The following is a 17,464-nucleotide window of genomic DNA, read 5'->3' on the forward strand; positions in this document are numbered from 1 at the left end:
ATGTATATACTGTAAATATATGTAAAATAAAAAATGAATGAAACATTGGCTTTTATATGCTGAGAGAATGTTAGACTCTCCTGAACCTTGATTTTTATGTGTTTAATTTGTTCCACCACTATGGGATCCTTGTTAGGAAGAATGAACAAGTGGAAAGAAGGACACGGGCCACCATAGTCCTTTGTTTCAACTCTCTCTTCATTGAGGAAACACCCTTTAGGGTTGCACCTGCCCTCATCTCATACAGTTTCTCAGAATCTGTGTTTGAGTTTAAATCATATCCTTTGAACATATTTTTGGAAGTATTGTGGTTCTTAAACATAAAGGTGAGTCCCAAGTGGGTTCTGCCCAAGGACATCCTCTGTCATGGGCATCAGCATTGTTTCCTTCCATTGCCTCCACAGACCATTTCCAGCTCTTTTCTTTCCAACTCCAGCCTACTTGTGTCTGCGTCCTGGAAACAACTTAAGAAATCTCTGCGTATCCCACTGTGAAAATGTTCTTTGAGGTAACAGCAGACATCCGTGAGCTGAGATTGTGACAGAAGCAGATATAGAACCTATGTCGTGGGCACATTTCCCATGGTCACAGCAATTTCAGCTTTTGCAAATTTATCAGACCTGCTGGCTTACTTATTCACCAACACTTACAAATTGACCAACTTTGGGTAAAGAAGTGGTTCAAGGATTGTCAAATCATTCCATTGTCATCTACTTCCCAAGAACTGTTTACTTATAGAAGCTTTATCAGCTCTCTTTTATGTGTGGAAGAGTCTCTAAATCACGCACAATGGACATAAATTGCCCAAGGCATTCTCTACCAAAAACTTTTATTCTCAGCTGCTGCTGCACACAACTAGAGAAGCCACTGCTGACAACTGCTTGTCTTTCTGTCAGTGGAGGCCCTTGTAGCGCTCTAATAGACGATCCACCCCATCCATCTTTCCATTTTGCCTTGTGTCATGAATGCAGGACCCCTCAGCCTTTTTACCCAGAAGCCTCCTCATTGGACAGGTATTGGTAATTACAGAATAGAGACAAAAATGGTGCCTCTCACATATTCCAACTACAAGAGGCAGTGTGTTCTTCTGTTCAGTCATTGACACCATGTATTCTAGAGGACGTCATATTTGTGGACACATTGGCCTCTTGGAGAGTCACTTGGAAGCACATGAGTGACCTGGGGGTTCATGTTTTTATTACTAGTGTGCTGCAACCACATCTGATGGCGTTTACTGCAGAGAAGCTGCATTCTGTCTCTAGTTCAAACAGGGCTCATTCATGAGATTAGTCAAACCCCAGGCAATTGTACTAGCACCAGCAAATTCCCTGGCCTAGAATTGAAGTCATCTGCACATTGTTATTTTCTTTGAGCAGCACAATGATCTAATCTCATTTTACCAAGAGTCACAGAGTTTCTCCCTATGGCTTAAAAATCTTGGGGATATCTTGTCTCACAATTTGTACACAAGTAGAAATCAAGGTCACTCCCTACTGTGTGTCCCTGAAAATAAGACCAGGTCTTATATTAAGTTTTGCTCCAAAAGACGCATTAGGGCTTCTTATGTTCAGGGGATGTCATCCTGAAAAATCATGCTCAGGCTTATTTTCCGGTTAGGTCTTATCTTTGGGGAAACATGGTACTCTGCAGATATTAAATCTCAGTCTGCAAAGGCTCATTTCATTGCTCAGGGTGATAAATTGTCTTGGATTTCTGAGACACATACCCATAACTCAACCTAATGGTGTTGACTTTGGCTCTATGGTCTCACAGATACAAAACTATTTAGAAGCCTCTACCCTAAAGGTCTAGGCAAAATTCAAGAGACTTCCCTCTGCCATGGTTAACTTAGTGTCTGACCAATAAACGTGTTGTGGAAAGAAAAAACGCATCTGATACTATAATTCTTGCACATACCTTCCAGACCAAGGAAAGGGTCCCTACAGCTAGGGGCAGATAGACTTTAGTATCCCTCACCCACTCTGCTGGGCTTCTTGCTCTTGTAAAAAAAAAAAAATAATAGTAATATAAATGGAGCCAGTTTAAAATGGAGTCAGACCTGCCATCCCACAGGAACTGCTTTGCTCGGATTAATCCTCAAACCTTTAGGAATATGAAACAGCCAAATAATCTTTGGAATGGGCGTAAAGCAACATTGTGTCCCAAAGAACTGTTTGCAAAGGTAACAAGAAAGCAGATATATGAATAGTGGACTGATGATTACATGACTGAAAATTTAAAACTTTGTTTAGAATTAGTGTCAGTATGTTAACTTATGTGCAACAATAGAAATTCCTTCATTTGATGTCACTGTTCCCCTTCTCTTTCTCATAAATATTCTTTGCCTTTGTCTCCAAATCAAAACACTTTTTAGACTTCTGCTTGAAGCAGTGCTTTGCTAAGAGCCATTTTAAGATTTCAAATAAATGCCTGTTTGCCTCTCACTTTGACATTATGATCGGACCGTGGTAGAAATTCATAGACAAATTACTCATGCTATTATACATGACCTGCTGAAGGCAAATACAAGGACTCACAAAGACACACTAGAAATTATTGCTATTATCAACTTATTTTTAAAAGTATAAAACACGGGGCTTTTGAAAAAGGTATTCTACGGACTAGCACCTCTCTTTAGCACTTCAGGCTAAAACTCTGACAGGATGGCCTAGTGGATTACTTACACCAGCCTTGTCTTTTACAAGGACCTACCTGTTGATAGAGCTTTAGTTACATTCATCTCCCAGTCTTCGGTGCTATTACCTTGTTTTGATCATCCATCTATCTGTCAGAATGGTCACTCCTACAGTTACTTGTTTTATTGTAATTCTGCACCTCAGCCACCACTCATATCCCACTCCAGGTCTCCCCACAGTCTGTGCAAGCTGCGTGTCAGTATTTCACTACACACCTCTCACTGTGTTGACTCTCACTTCAACACTACAATCGGACTGTGGTAGAAACTCATATGTTGAGATCTTGCTTCCAAGTGTACATTCTGTTTTCTCTCCAACTCATAAAAATTCTCTACAGGTTTGCACATTCTTGTGTAGACATGACTTCGAAGGTACTTTTGTGCTTGGAAATTCAAGTCTGATTAACTGGTTTTAAATGCCAATTTCTCTCCTTGGCAGCCTTGGAAACACGTTTTTTTGTTTGTTTCTACATTTGAATTAGTTCTCAAATAATTAATTACTCACCAAGCAGAAGTAATTGGTGCTTGGTGAGCAGTACTGAGATAAGATCAACCTAGTTAAGAGCTGGTAACTAATAAACTCACAAGAAACTGAAAAAAACAAACGAAAAACCACCTCTGGCCTGACAAACGTAATTCTACTATTTTCCCACCAATTACAGTCATGATGCATTCATTGTCTTGAGTCACTGGTACTGACCTGGGCACACGTGATTTCACTCAGCAATCATATCAGTAATGGCAATCAAGAAATTTCCAAAATTCTCATAATCCATGCAGCAGTCAGCTAATGATACGGACGTTTTCCTTATAGGAAAACTTGCAGTCATGGTAGCGATGACCACTTGGCTTTGGACTATTAGCAGCCAGAGAGTTCTGTTCCCCTAAAAGGGCTGCTTGTTGCATGTGGTAGGCTACACTGGCAAGGTGCCACCAATAACACAAGAAATGAGATCAATTAAACATTACTAACAATTTATCAGAGTTCAGAAACCATCTTGACACACTTTCCTGGATCTCTCCCCATACCTTGGAATGACTGGAGTCAAATATTTTTTGAGGCTTTATATGTTGCTTATGAAGGCACTGACCTCATTTTTGATATTTGACTCCTAATCCGGTTCAGATACCTGCACATCCTGTCCCACGGGGTGTAAGCAATTTATGACAGTTGACATGTGCCGCTTTTCTTTTTGTGTCACTGGGTATTAGAATCAACTTTGAAAATCTGCAGCCTATACTGCTACAAAACCTTCAAGGCCCAATCCATTCTCTGCACAAGCTGCTAGGACCAGCTTACCCTTGCCCTGTTCTCCTTAGAAAGTACTACTGAGTAATTATTATTTTTCTATTCACTTGATACATGTGGTGACATCTGTCTTTTCATCCAATCCCATTTTTCATAGGATGTTAATCCTGCCCCAAAAATGGCAATGATAAAACAGAAGGTAACCAGTACCTCCGGTGACACACATATTCTGGATGGGGAATTTTTAGATGACCAGAAGATATCCAAATGCAGAGATCCCAATATGATAATGTTTTTAGATGCAATTGTCAGAAAAGAAGAACTGAAAACACGTTCATGGGTAATAGCAGGAGAATCGATAAGTAAAATAGTATAGTGTCACCAGAAAAATACAGAGGAACAGAAGTGAATGGATTGTATCTAATACGTAAAGAGCTTTGGGTGATCATTTTCATCTTCACAACAAAGACCCTGAACAATCTGAAATGAAAAGCTTTTTTGATTCCTGAGACCTTTGAGATGATGTGGCAAACCAGTGCTTGCCCAAGCAAGAGACAGATGAATATAGAGAATTGCCACTTAATCGGATGAGAAACGACTGGAAGCAGCAACATCTGGGAACGCATAAATTATTAAAGATAAATTTGTTAAGAAACACAGTGTGTACTAGCTTGAGAGTTAAAATGTTAGGGAGTGTGGGGACAGAACCAGGAGTGCAGTTTCCAGGGTCTCGGCCTCACATGGAAAGGTGCTGGCTCAGGTAGTAAATGGCCATCAACTGTGATTGGATGGCCATCAGCTGTAACCAGTGAGCCCTTGGCCACTAATGTAACTGCTGTGGCTACGCTAACAGAAAAAATGGGGGCTAGCAAGAAGATGGTGGCTGAGCTAGCAAGCATGGATTGCAGAAAGGTGGATGCCGCCAGCGAGACTATAGTGGTATGACTCCCCTATCTATGGTTCCGTGGGTGTTCCTTTTTGGCCTCACCATATCCTGCGTTCTTATGTGGGGAGCGGGACCAGAGACCCTGCAAGCCACCCCGCATGACAAATGGTGCAGCGAACAGGGTCCCCTGCATGACCGGGAGTGAAGACTGGAAAATACTGCCACATGCTCCATGCAGCCAGGAACCGGGGTGAGGGGAGAACGAGGAATGTGTTTGATGGGTTGTTTGTTTTGCAAGATGAAAATAGTTCTGGAGATTTGGTTTACAATGTTAATGCACTTCACACTATACACTTTAAACATGATTAAAGTGTGATATTTCTTATATGTGTACTTACCACAATTAAAAGTAAAATTTCCAAAAAGATTGAAAACACAACCGACAGATGGAAGAGAATTTTGTAAATTAGATATCTGGTAAGGGACTTAAATAGGAAGTATCTGAAGACATTTTATAACTGAATTATAAAAAGTCAAATAACTCAATTTAAAAATGACAAAGGATCTGAATACACGTTTTTCCAAAGACAATATGCAAATGGCCAAGAGCACATGGAAAGATGCTGGACATCATTAATCATCAAAAAAAAATAAATGCAAATCAAGACCCCAATGAGAAACCGCTTCACTACCACTAGGATGGTAGTGAGATAAAAACAAATGTTGAGGACATATGGAGAAATTTGGACCGTCATACATTGGCAGTGCAGATACAAACGGTGCAAACACTTTGGAAAGAAATCTGGCAGGTCCTCAGAAAAACATGATTATCATGTGGCCCATCAGTTCCTCTTTTAGGTATTTATGCCCATGAGAAAAACAAAACATGTTTGAACAAAACTTTGCACATGAATTTTATAGTATATTGTACATCATGGGAAGGTGGAAACTAAGCAAATGTCCATTAACAGACGAATAGGTAAACAAAATGTGTTTTATCTGGTTGTCAGTAGTTTTGCTGCAAGCAACTTTACTATAAGTATTTTTGCCAAAAGCATTTGTTACCTCAAAAAAAATTGGCCACATTTAATCAGCAGGTGGCTGAAGGTTAAGCTTCTTAAGTCACTCAGTTACACTGTCTTGATAATTGTGTTTCCATGTAAAAGTCATTTTCATTAAGGTGCAGGGGTGCAAGTTTGTACTCACTATGAAGCATGTTTGATTGTCTTAGCATCAGAATTCAAGGCTGTCATTGTTTTAGGAAATGCATGTTTTTGTTTCTTTTTAATTCCTTCAAAATTGTTTTACTTTGTTTCATCTGTCAAGTGTTCTGTTACTTGTCTTAAATTTTCTAATGCATGATTAAAATTATTAGATTAATTTGAGCAGGTTTAGTGCGGAATATTTCTCCCACTATTATAATGGTTATTTTACTTTTTATTCACCTTGTATAATATCTTTCTTCCTCTGTTGCCATTTTCACTTCCTGTTCTATAATATATGTATAATGCCAAATGTAAATGGGTTATGTAATCCAATTAAGAGTCAGAGATTACCACCCTATATTTAACAACAACAAAAATAATCCAACTATATGCTGTCTACAGAAGACTCTTTTTAGATTAAAAGATGCAAAAATTATGACAGCAAAAGGATGGGGGACAGACACATATGTAAACATCACCCATGCAAAAGCTGTAGAGACCATCCTAATATGAGGAAAAAACAGACATTAAAACAAAAAATAATACTAGAGATACAGAGGGTTATATCATGAAAAAGATCAATTCATCTGGAAGCTATAACATTATAAACATGTACATACCTAATAACAGTACCAAAATAAATGAAACAAAACTGACTGAAATGAAGAGAGAAACAAATGAGTTATTAGAAACTCTAATAACTATTCACATCCCACTTTGAATATTATATACCACAACCAGGCAAAATATCAACAAAGAAAACACTTGTGAAACACTTAAAACCAAGTACATGTAACATATCTACAGAACACTCTATCCAACAACAGAGTATATATTTTTCACAAGTGCACATGAAACTTTTTCCATAATAGAACAAATGCTAGGACATATTAATAAAAGGAAATTCATAAAATTTAAAACACTGAGAATACATACAATCTACTTTCTGTGACAACAACGGGATAAAATAAGAAATCAGTAAATTAGAAAACATTGGAGAAATTCACAAAGAAAATTAAACAACACAGTCCTAAATAACCAATGTGTCAGAACACCAGTACAGAAATGAGGAAAATAGTTCGTGTTGAATAGAAATGAAGACAATATGCTAACGTTTATGGCCTGTATCTGAAATAGTACTTAGAGAAAAATTTATAGTTGTAACTTCCTTATATACTATACTAACAAAGAAGAAAGATATTAAATCAATAACCTGTTTCCACCTTAACACACTTGACAAGATGCGTAACCAAATCCCAAGCAATGAGATCAAGGAAATAAAGATTACAGGAGAAATTAATAGAATAGTGAATAGAAACATCACACAACAAATCAATGAAACCAAAAGTGAGTTTCATGAAAAGATCAATAAAACCAAAAAATCTTTAGTCAGATTGACAGAGAGAAAATGTTGACTCTACTGCAGATTCAGGTCCCAAATGGGAACATCCTCGTGCCTCTTTCCTGCAGCTTCAGAACTGCTCCGCAGGCCAGCCAATGACCCACATGCTACCAGTGCTGCGGTGCTTCGTGCGCACTCCCCTGGCGGGACTAGCGCAGCTGGGTCGGTTGTCCGGTTGTCCGTTTTCCTTGTTCCCCAGAGTGGTTTCCCAGCCAGGAGCACGCACTGTGTATCTTGAGGGTCTTTGCTGGTGTTGCAGAAACCTAACCCTTTTAGGGTTGTCAGCCAGACTGTCAGGAAAAGTAACCCATCTGCCAATTAGTAGGTGAATTCATTAATGTCCAGGGAGATTTTGTGTGGGGGGACAAGTATCCATAACTAAGTGCACTCCTGTTCATTCCCCTTTTACATTTATGGGTCAGTTGATGTTTTCTCACCACCAACCAACAGTCTTAAATTATTTACATTGTTTGCACAACTGCACCACTAATAAAGTAAAACTTATTTAGACATTAGACGTTCCTAAATATTTAATTTTTAATTGCAGATTTATGTAATCAAAATTTTTTCTGAATATTAAATTGAAAAGTCTAATATTGTCTTTTCAGTTTTTTAAATACCTTAAGAAGTAGACATCCAGCCCCAAATCATGATTCCAAAATTGACTATTATACTTAGGACTAAAAAGTTTACAAAATTGCTGATAATGTGGATTTCAATTTATTATTTCTATTCTCGCTTCCTAAGATTACAATAAATTTGTTAGGTACTTAAAAAAAAATCAACACTTTAAACTCATTCTATGTGACCAGTATTACTCTGATTCCAAAACCAGACAAAAGTATCACCAAAAACATCAAGAGACCAATTTTTCTTGTGAAAATGGATGCAAACTTAAAATTTAATTTACCAACATCTTAAATATACACCATGACTAAGGTGGATTTATTCCAGGGTTGCTAGGTTGGGTTATCATCTCATAGTCAATTAGTGCAACACAATGTATTATTAAAGTAATAAGCAGCAATGGCATGATCATCTTAATAAACTCATAGAAAGTATTTGACAAAATTCAACACCCTCTCGTGATAAAAACCCTCAGCAAACCAGGTAATAATGGAAATTTCCTTAACGTGAAAATGGGCATCTATAAAAAAAATCACCACTCATTCTAAATGGTGAAAGACTGGATACTTTCCTCTGAATATCAGAAAAAAAGATGAGGATGTCTCCTCTTACCATTTTTATTTGACAAAATTGTAGCTTTTAGCTATAACAATTATGCAATAAAAGAAAGAAAATGAATCCACATTAGATAGGAAAATATAAAACTATCGGTACTTGCAGATGACATGTCTTATATATAGAAAACTCTAAGGAATCTACTTTTAAAAACTTTTAGAACTAATATTCAAGGTGGGCAAGGCTTAAGATACAAGGTCAACATATAAAATCCAATTGTATTACTATACACTGGTGACAAACAATCTGAAAATGAAATTAAGAAAACAAATCAATACTGCTAAAAAGAACAAAACAGTTATGAATAAATTTAATAAAAGAGAAACCAAACAAAACTTTGTTGAGCAAAACTAATGAAGATTTAAATACAAGGCATAAACTCCCATATACATGAATCTGTACACTGAACATTTTTGAGATGGTAATGTTCCCCCACGTGATCTACATATTCAGTGCATTCCCTATCAGAATCCCAGCTGACTTTATAAAAACTGACAAACTGTCAAGAATTCATATAGAACTGCTAGGCATCCAGAATAGCTAAAACAATCTTGGAAAAAAAACCCTCAAATTGAAAGATTCACATTTCCTTATTGTAGAACTTTCTACTGAAAATGGTAATGAAGGTAGTGTGGCACTGACACAAGGATAGATCATAGTAATAGAATTGCTATTTCATAAATAAACCCATAGTGCTGTGGTCAATTGATTTTCTAAAATGGTGCCAAGAATAGTGAAAGAATATTCTCTTCAACTGGTGTTGGGACGGCTGGATAGCGACATGCAGAAGAAAGGAGTTGGACATTTACATAACACCATGTACAATAATTTACCCAAATGAATCAAAATGCTAAACATAACAGGTAAAACTTTAATACTCATAAAAAAAAAATAAGGTAAAATATTCATGACCTTGGATTTGGTAAAGGATTCTTAGGTATGACACCAAAAGAGAAAAACACAGCAAAAGAAAGATAATTTGGATTTTATCAAAATCATTAGCTTTTATACTTCAGAGGATACCATCCAGAAAGTAAAAACACTCATGAGGATCCAGGTGGCCGGATGGTGGGAATGTAAAATGGTGCGGCCTGTATAGAAAAGAATATGGCAGTTCCTCAAAATTTAAATACAGAGTTATATATTTTCTTTCCTTCAAGAATTTATCACTGTGGCACATAATCTTTTAAATGATGAGCTGTACCCCTTACCATTTCTTAACAACTGAAGAATGTCATATTTCTCACCTAGTCGTGAAGGTGAACATGCCCTTGGAGTCTGCAGGAGTGAAGGATGGGTTACATGTTACAGTGTCTTTTCTGCCAGTGCTTCTGGAAAAATCAATGAGTAACTTTATAAACACTTCTACTGGCAGAACTCCCTTCTTTAGTGAGAATAAGATTTAAAACTTCATTCAGTGTTCATTCAGTGAGCACCTACTATGATCTCAGGGGCTGGGAATAGGGCATTCCTCCGACGCAATGGTTCAGAACTTAACCTAAGAATTCTTACGCTACAACCAAATAGCTCTTTTCCTAAATCATTCAGTCTTAAAAAGAAAATCTTTTTAATATCTCCTTCCCCCATTTCTCCCACCCCCATTTTCTTTACCTCTTGCAACCACCAATCTGTTCTCTGTATCTATGAGCATGATTTTTAAAACATTTTTTGTTTGTTCTTAGATTTCACGTATAAGAGATCATGTAGTATTTGTCTTTTTCTGACATATTTCACTTAGTATAAATCCCTTGAGGTCTATCCATGTTGTAACATACAAGTATGACAAGATTTTACTTTTTTATGACTGAATAATATTCATGTGTGTGTCACAATTTTTTTACCCACTCATCCACCTATGGACACTTAGGTAGTTTCCATATGTTGGCTATTATAAATAATACTGCAATGAATATGGGTGTGCATATGTCTTTTCGAGTTAGTGTTTTCCTTTTTTTTAGATAAATGCCCAGGAGTTGAATTGCTGCATCACACGGAAGTTCTATTTTTAACTTTATGAAGAACCTCCATACTATATCCCATAGTGGCTACACTAGTTTATCATCCCACCAACAGTGCAAAAGTTTCTTTTTTCTCCACAACCTCGCCAACATTTGTTATTTCTTGTCTTTTTGATAAGAGCCATTCTGACAGGTGTAAGGTAATATCTCATTATGGCTTTGATTTACATTTCTATGATAATTAGTGATATTGAACATTTTTCATGTATCTGATGGTCATCAGTATGTGCCCATTTTTTAGAGACTTTTTGTTTGTTTGCTATTAAGCTGTATGAGTTCTTTATATATTTTAGATATTAATGACAGTTCAATATATGATTTGCAAATATTTTCTCCCTTTCAGTAGGCTGCATTTTAATTTTGTTGTTGGTTTCCATTGCTATGCAGAAGCTTTTTAGTTTGATGTAGTCTCACTTGTTTATTTTTGCTTTTGGTATCAGATTCAGAAAGTCATCACCATGACCTATGGCAAGGATCTTATGGCCTATGATTTCTTGTCGGAGTTTATGATTTCAGGTCTTACATTCAAGTCTTTAATCCATTTTGAGTTTATTTTTGTGTATGGTGTAAGACTGTGGTCCAGTTTCATTCTTTTGCATGTGGCTGTTCAGTTTACCCAACACCCTTTATTTGAAGAGATTGTCCTTTGTCCATTGCATAATCTTGGCTCTTTTGTCATAAATTAATTAACTATATATGAATGGGTTTATTTCTTGGCTATTTTGTTCCATTGATCTATGTGTCTGTTCTTATGCCAACACCATACTGCTTTAATTACTATAGCTTTGAAATATAGTTTGAAATCAGTGTTTGTGATGCATTCCCTTTCATTCTTCTTTTGTCTAGCTTGCTTTGGCTATTTGTTTTTTCCTGTGGTTCCATACAAATTTTAGGATTATTTGTCCCATTTCTGTGAGGAAGGCCATTGGAATTTTGATAGGGATTGAACTGAATCTGTAGATTGCTTTGGACATTTTAATGATATCAGTTCTTCCACTCCATGAGCACAGAATATCTTCCCATTTCTTTACATCTTTTCCAATTTCTTTCATTAATGTATTGTAGTTTTCAGAATACAGTTCTTTTACCTCTTTGGTTAACTTCCTAAATATTTATTCTTTTTGATGCAATTGCAAATGTAATTGTTTTCTTAATTTTTCTTTCTGATAGTTTGTTATTAGTGTATAGAAACATAACAGATTTTGTATATTGATTTTGTATCCTGCAAGTGTAATGAATTTGCTTGCTAGCTTTAACAGTTTTGTGCTGGAGATTTTAGGGTTTTCTATATATGAGATCATGTCATTGGCAAATAGTGACAGTTTTATTTCTTCCTCTCCTATTTGGATGGCTTTTATTTCCTTTTCTTGTCTGATTGCTGTGGATAGGACTTCCAATAATATGTTGAATAAACGTGATGAGAATATGCATCCATGTTTTGTTTCTGATCTTAAATGGAGAGTTTTCAGCTTTTCACCATTGAGAATGTTAACTGTGGGTTTGTCATATGTGGCCCTTATTATGTTGAGGTATGTTCCCTCTATACCCACTTTGTTGAGAATTTTTTATCATAAATGGTGTTGAATTTTGTCAAATGCTTTTTTCTTTTTTGCATCTATTGAATTGATCATGATTTTTATCCTTTATTTTCTTAACATCCTGTAGTACATTGACTAATTTGCAAATGTTGAACCATATTTGCATCCCTAGAATATCCTAGTTGAACATGTTCATGATCCTTTTAATGTCCTGTTACATTTGGTTTTCTAATGTTTTGTTAAGGATTTTTGCATCTATGTTCATCAAGAATATTAGCCTGGAATTTTCTTTTTCTTCACTTTTAATGAATTTTTATTAAAGCAAGAAGTTTATAATCCAAATTATATTTTCTTGCTCAGTTATCAATTCTGTTATTTAAAACAGAAGTGAAATTCTGAACTATTCAACAGTAAAGAATTACAAAATTAAAGGAAGGAATGCTGTACATTCCTGTACTTTGCTGAAAACTCTTTTTCCCAGGGTCTATAAAACATTAGTTTTTATATTTTACTATTTTTGTGGTGTTTTTGTTGTTTTTAAATCAATAAGTAATCTAGGACTAGCATTGTTTGCTAGACCAGGCATTTGTTCAGTACATAAGGTCCAAAGTTTCCTTTCCTTTTTATTTTTTTTTCCTTTCCTTTTTAAATTTGTTTTATATTTTTGCAATGTGCTTTTCCCCATAATATTTAAGTTTTTCTATGTTTAGATAGTTTTCTTTGGTGAAGCACAAATTTCTTTTTGTGGTCCCTGATCAATTATAAACAGTTGCACTCAATTATAACAGCGGCACTGTTAACTGCTTTCTGGGCAGCCTCTTTAGCCTGGTGGGCTTGTAGTATAGCTACAGCTTCATCAACTTTAGAATGGAGTGACTCTAGATACTTGTGCATTTGCAAAAGTTCTGAATTATCAAGATTCAACAACATGCCAATGATTTTTCCAACAAGAGTAGGGTTTTTGTATTACAGCAAACAGCCATTCAACAAACATTTGCTTTTCCTCTTGAGGAGGGGCAGAGGCCAACATGGAAGTAGTCAAAGGCTCCTGACTTTGCACATGAACAGCAGGCATGGTAACTTGTTCGCAGTTGAGGACTGTGAACCCTCGCAGTATATTTATACTGTGGAACAGTGCAGACAGCAGGAGTTGCAACAGCAGCAGCAGGTGCAGGACAAGTACCCATTGTCTGTTTTGATGTTTTAGCAATATGCTGTGTCAACATTACTCATGGAACCTGTGAAGAAGCTGGTCTCGTAGTACTAAATGGTGGTCTAGGAGTGGCTAGACCAATAGCACTGGTCATATTTTGGAATGGATGAGGCCTGGCCCTCTAATAAGTCCAGCAAGGTCTTGGTCTTAATTGGGCGATTAGGCTAAGAGGATAGCATGCAGCACGGTTCTGAGTCTATGCCATGAAGTAACTTGAAGGAGGTGCTGGAGGTAGGGGTTGATTAAGGGGTCGGCCACAGTTCTCACACCTGCCATTCTCTGCATGTCCCGATTAGTGAAGTGAGCCTGGTCCTCTTTGTGCTGAACAGTGGTTTGGTGGCCACAATTCTATCATTCATTTCTGTAACTGCTTTACTGACTTCTTCTGGGGGAGGAGAAACATACAAAACCAAATCCTTTGCTGTTACTACACTCCATCATAACCCTTGAATAATGATTGTACCAAATGGAGAAAACTCTTCCTGGAGACATTCATCAATACCATCACCAAGATTTTTCACATAAAAGTTAACATCCTAGTATCTGGTGATCCTGTCTTGCTTTATCTCTTCAAATTTGCACTCAACTTCTTCCTACCGTTCCACATTTTTCTGAGCTTTATCAACGTAAATTTGTTTTCCATTGAGCTCTTGCACAGCTTTCTGTGTGTCTTCATGCCTTTTGCAGCTTACAAATAAAAAACCTGTGGATTATCCCTTTCATCAGGCACTACTTTCACACTTAAGGCAGCTCCAAATTTGCCAAAGAGATTCTTAAGGCACTCATAATCATCCATGTCTTCTCCAAAATTCTTGATGGAAACATTGGTGAACTCTTTTGCCCTAGCTACAAGTTCTGCTTCTCATTCTTTACAAGACTTAAATCATCCAACAAATACTTTGTGATCATTTAGAAGCATCCCATTCATTTTTTCAGTAGCTCTGTCAGCTACTTCCTGTGTCTCAAAATGTACAAATCCATAACCTTTAGAACCATTTTCATAACAAACCACCTTTCTTGTGGCATCCACGTCGGGTTTTGTTACCAGGGAAACAATGATGTCATAACTTGAGTTTGGAAGAGTTATCTCCTCTTTTATTTTTTGGCAGAGTTTGAGAAAGATGCATTTTAATTCTTCTTTCAGATTTTGGTAGAATTCACGAATGAAGCTGTGTGGACCTGGACTTTTGTTTTGGGAGAGGTTTTTGATTACTGATTTAATGTCTTTACTAGTAATTAGACTTCAGATTTTCTATTTTTTCATGATTCAGTCTTGATAGATTGTATGATTCTAGGAATGTATCCATTTCCACTAGGATGTCCACTTGTAGATGTAATTGTGTTATAGTAGTCTTTTATAACTCTTTATATTTGTGTGGTATCAGTTATAACATCTCTTCTTCCATTTCTGATTTTATTTGAGTCCCCTCTTTTTTTGTGAGTCTAGCTAAAGTTTTGTCTAATTTGTTTATCTATTCAAAGAATCAGTTCTTAGATTCACTCATCTTTTCTATTATCTTTTTAGTCTCTATTTCATTTATGTCTACTCTGATCTTTGCTATTTACTCTTTTTATACTAATTTGGGTTTTGTTTGTCCTTCTTTTTCTAATTCCTTGAGGTGTAGATTTGTGTAAAGCCTACATTTCAAATATTTGAGCATCATTATGCATAAGTATACTAAATATTTCATACTGATAAAAGTGAACTGGCATCTTAAGGAAACTGACTAGGGAGTTGGGAGTCTATGGATGGACCTGGGCTTCCTGTTACTCTCTAGTCCCAACTTCCAGTTACACTTTATGGTTCTAACTTCCTGCAAAGGAAGGGGTCTATAAGGGAGCTAGGGGTCTATAAAGGAGTCATCTTAAGAGATACCTCCTTTTTGCACGTGGACAGCCATCTGGAAGGTGCATGTTCCCACACTGCTGTGGTGGTTTTGTTTTCCCTGAATAAACCCTCTTTTTGATGAACTATATAAAAGATTTTTTTTTTGTCCAGTTAACATTTTGGGGGCTCATCTAGGATCCAGAGAAGAACGAACTCTGGTGGCTTCTGAACCATGAGCAAACCAGCTTTGAAGCCTCACTGAGCCGTTTGGGCTCGGTGCTTTGTTCCCTGGCTTAGAAGCCTCCGGTGAGTTCTCTCCTGGATCAGAGCCAATGTTTTGCATCTGATGCTCCCCAGGCTTTATTCAGGAATTTTTTTTAGTGTGTGTGTGAATGTGTTAGAGGCCTATTTGTTTGTCTCTGTTGTCTGAGTACTCATTGTGGCACATCAACTTGAATTCTTTGAAAAACAAGCTATCATTTGAGGCAAAGACTGGCCTTCACCTAAAGTCCCTTTGGGTAGAGATTATTTCTACTGAAATTGGTCAGTGTTGGCCAGTACTAGACTGTGCTGTCTCATTGAGAAAGTGAGAAGAGTGCCACCCAGCTCAGACTATAGCTTAAATCCCTGAGAATTGGCTGTTTACCTGGAACTGGCGTTTAGCCTTTGGCCTGTTTCTCAGTGATCAGATTATTCCAGAGTGAGGTGAGCTGAAGATGCATGAGTGCTCGAGTTGTGAGTTGTTTCAAGTCTAGTATTAAAAATGGGATCTCTGTTGTCTAAGCCTTCTAAAACTGTCCCTCCAACAGGGACACCGGCCGAGTATATGTTTAAAACCACAGGGAATTTTCATGCCCGCATTTAACTAAATGGGAAGATCTGGCTAAGAGTAACTTAGAAAATCAGTGGCTACTTTGGGGAACTTTTGAGATTATGAAACTTGACTTTCTTAAAACTCAGTTGGATAATACCAGCGTTGTAAGAAAGAGGAATGGAATACCTATTTTGAGTAGTACAGTGGTACCTCAGTTTTCGAATGTAATCCTTTCTGGAAGACCGTTGGAGTTCTGAAACGTTCGAAAACAGCCAACAAACAGCTAGGCCTCAGGATCTTGCATTCAGTGGAGCTGCGTGACATGTTCGATTTCCGAGGCGTGGTCGAAAACCAAAGCATTTGCTTCTGGGTTTACGGGTTTTGTAAACTGAAATGTTCATCAACAGAGACATTCAAAAACCAAGGTGCTACTGTATATTGCAGCTTCCAAATGAGACCATAAATCTAAAGTTGCCCATTTAGAAGATAAAGTCTCAAAGTTAATGGGGCTGCTAAAAATTCAAAAAGAGACAAAATGGCACCTGAAACCTCGTGCTCTTCCTCCACAGCACTGCCTTGCCCTTCCCCCACTCCTCCTTTATCTCAAGCTCCACCCCTGATGCTATCTTGTCTCTCACTTCTCCCTCTTCCGCCTTCAGCTCGGCCTCCAGTGGCACATTCTCTTGAATCTTCTCATTTTTCTCTTTCCTCAGGACTTATCAGTACTTTCCCATTTAAGATTAAACCTTCTGAAGATCCTAATAAACTCCATGTCGGCTATGTCCCCTGGACTAAAGCTGAGTTATGCACCATTGTAAAAGAATTTCCTAAGGTAACTGAGGACTCGAATAAGTTTGCTGAGGAATTTGGTATTACTATTCAGGCCTATCAGCTTGGGTTTTCTGATTTATATCAGCTATTAATAAGTTAGTTGGTGAAGGCCAAGCTAGACATTGGATGAGGATTGCCAGGTGGGGGCATCCTGAAAGAGACTTAGAAATGCAAACTTCCAATTATTGGGAGGAAACCAGGGAACTTGCTCGAAAACTACATTGAGGGGCCGGCGGCTCAGGTGGTTGGAGCACTGTGCTCTTAATGCCAAGGTCACCGGTCCAATTCCCACATGGGCCAGTGAGCTGCGCCCTCACAGCTAAGATTGTAAACAACAGCTCTCCCTGGAGCTGGGCTGCCGTGAGCAGCTGGAGGTTGGCATGAGCTGCAATGAGCTGCTGTGAACTGCTGAGAGCTGCCATGGGTTGCCATGTGCCACCATGAGTGGCCGGTGGCCAGCGTGAGTGGCCCGCAGCCAGCAAGAGCTGTCACGAGCTGCTGTGATCCTCCCACCGATGACTAGCGACCGACTGCCTCAGCCAG

General features: G+C 37.6%; 1 pseudogene; it reads right to left on the reverse strand.

Annotated features, from left to right (window-relative positions):
* Positions 1-13,644: 13,644 nt before the first annotated feature.
* On the reverse strand, positions 13,645-15,362 carry LOC117038445 (polyadenylate-binding protein 1-like; annotated as a pseudogene).
* Positions 15,363-17,464: the final 2,102 nt, after the last annotated feature.

The sequence above is a fragment of the Rhinolophus ferrumequinum genome, chromosome 18, assembly GCF_004115265.2.
Source record: "Rhinolophus ferrumequinum isolate MPI-CBG mRhiFer1 chromosome 18, mRhiFer1_v1.p, whole genome shotgun sequence".
In the NCBI taxonomy this organism is placed as follows: Eukaryota; Metazoa; Chordata; class Mammalia; order Chiroptera; family Rhinolophidae; genus Rhinolophus; species Rhinolophus ferrumequinum.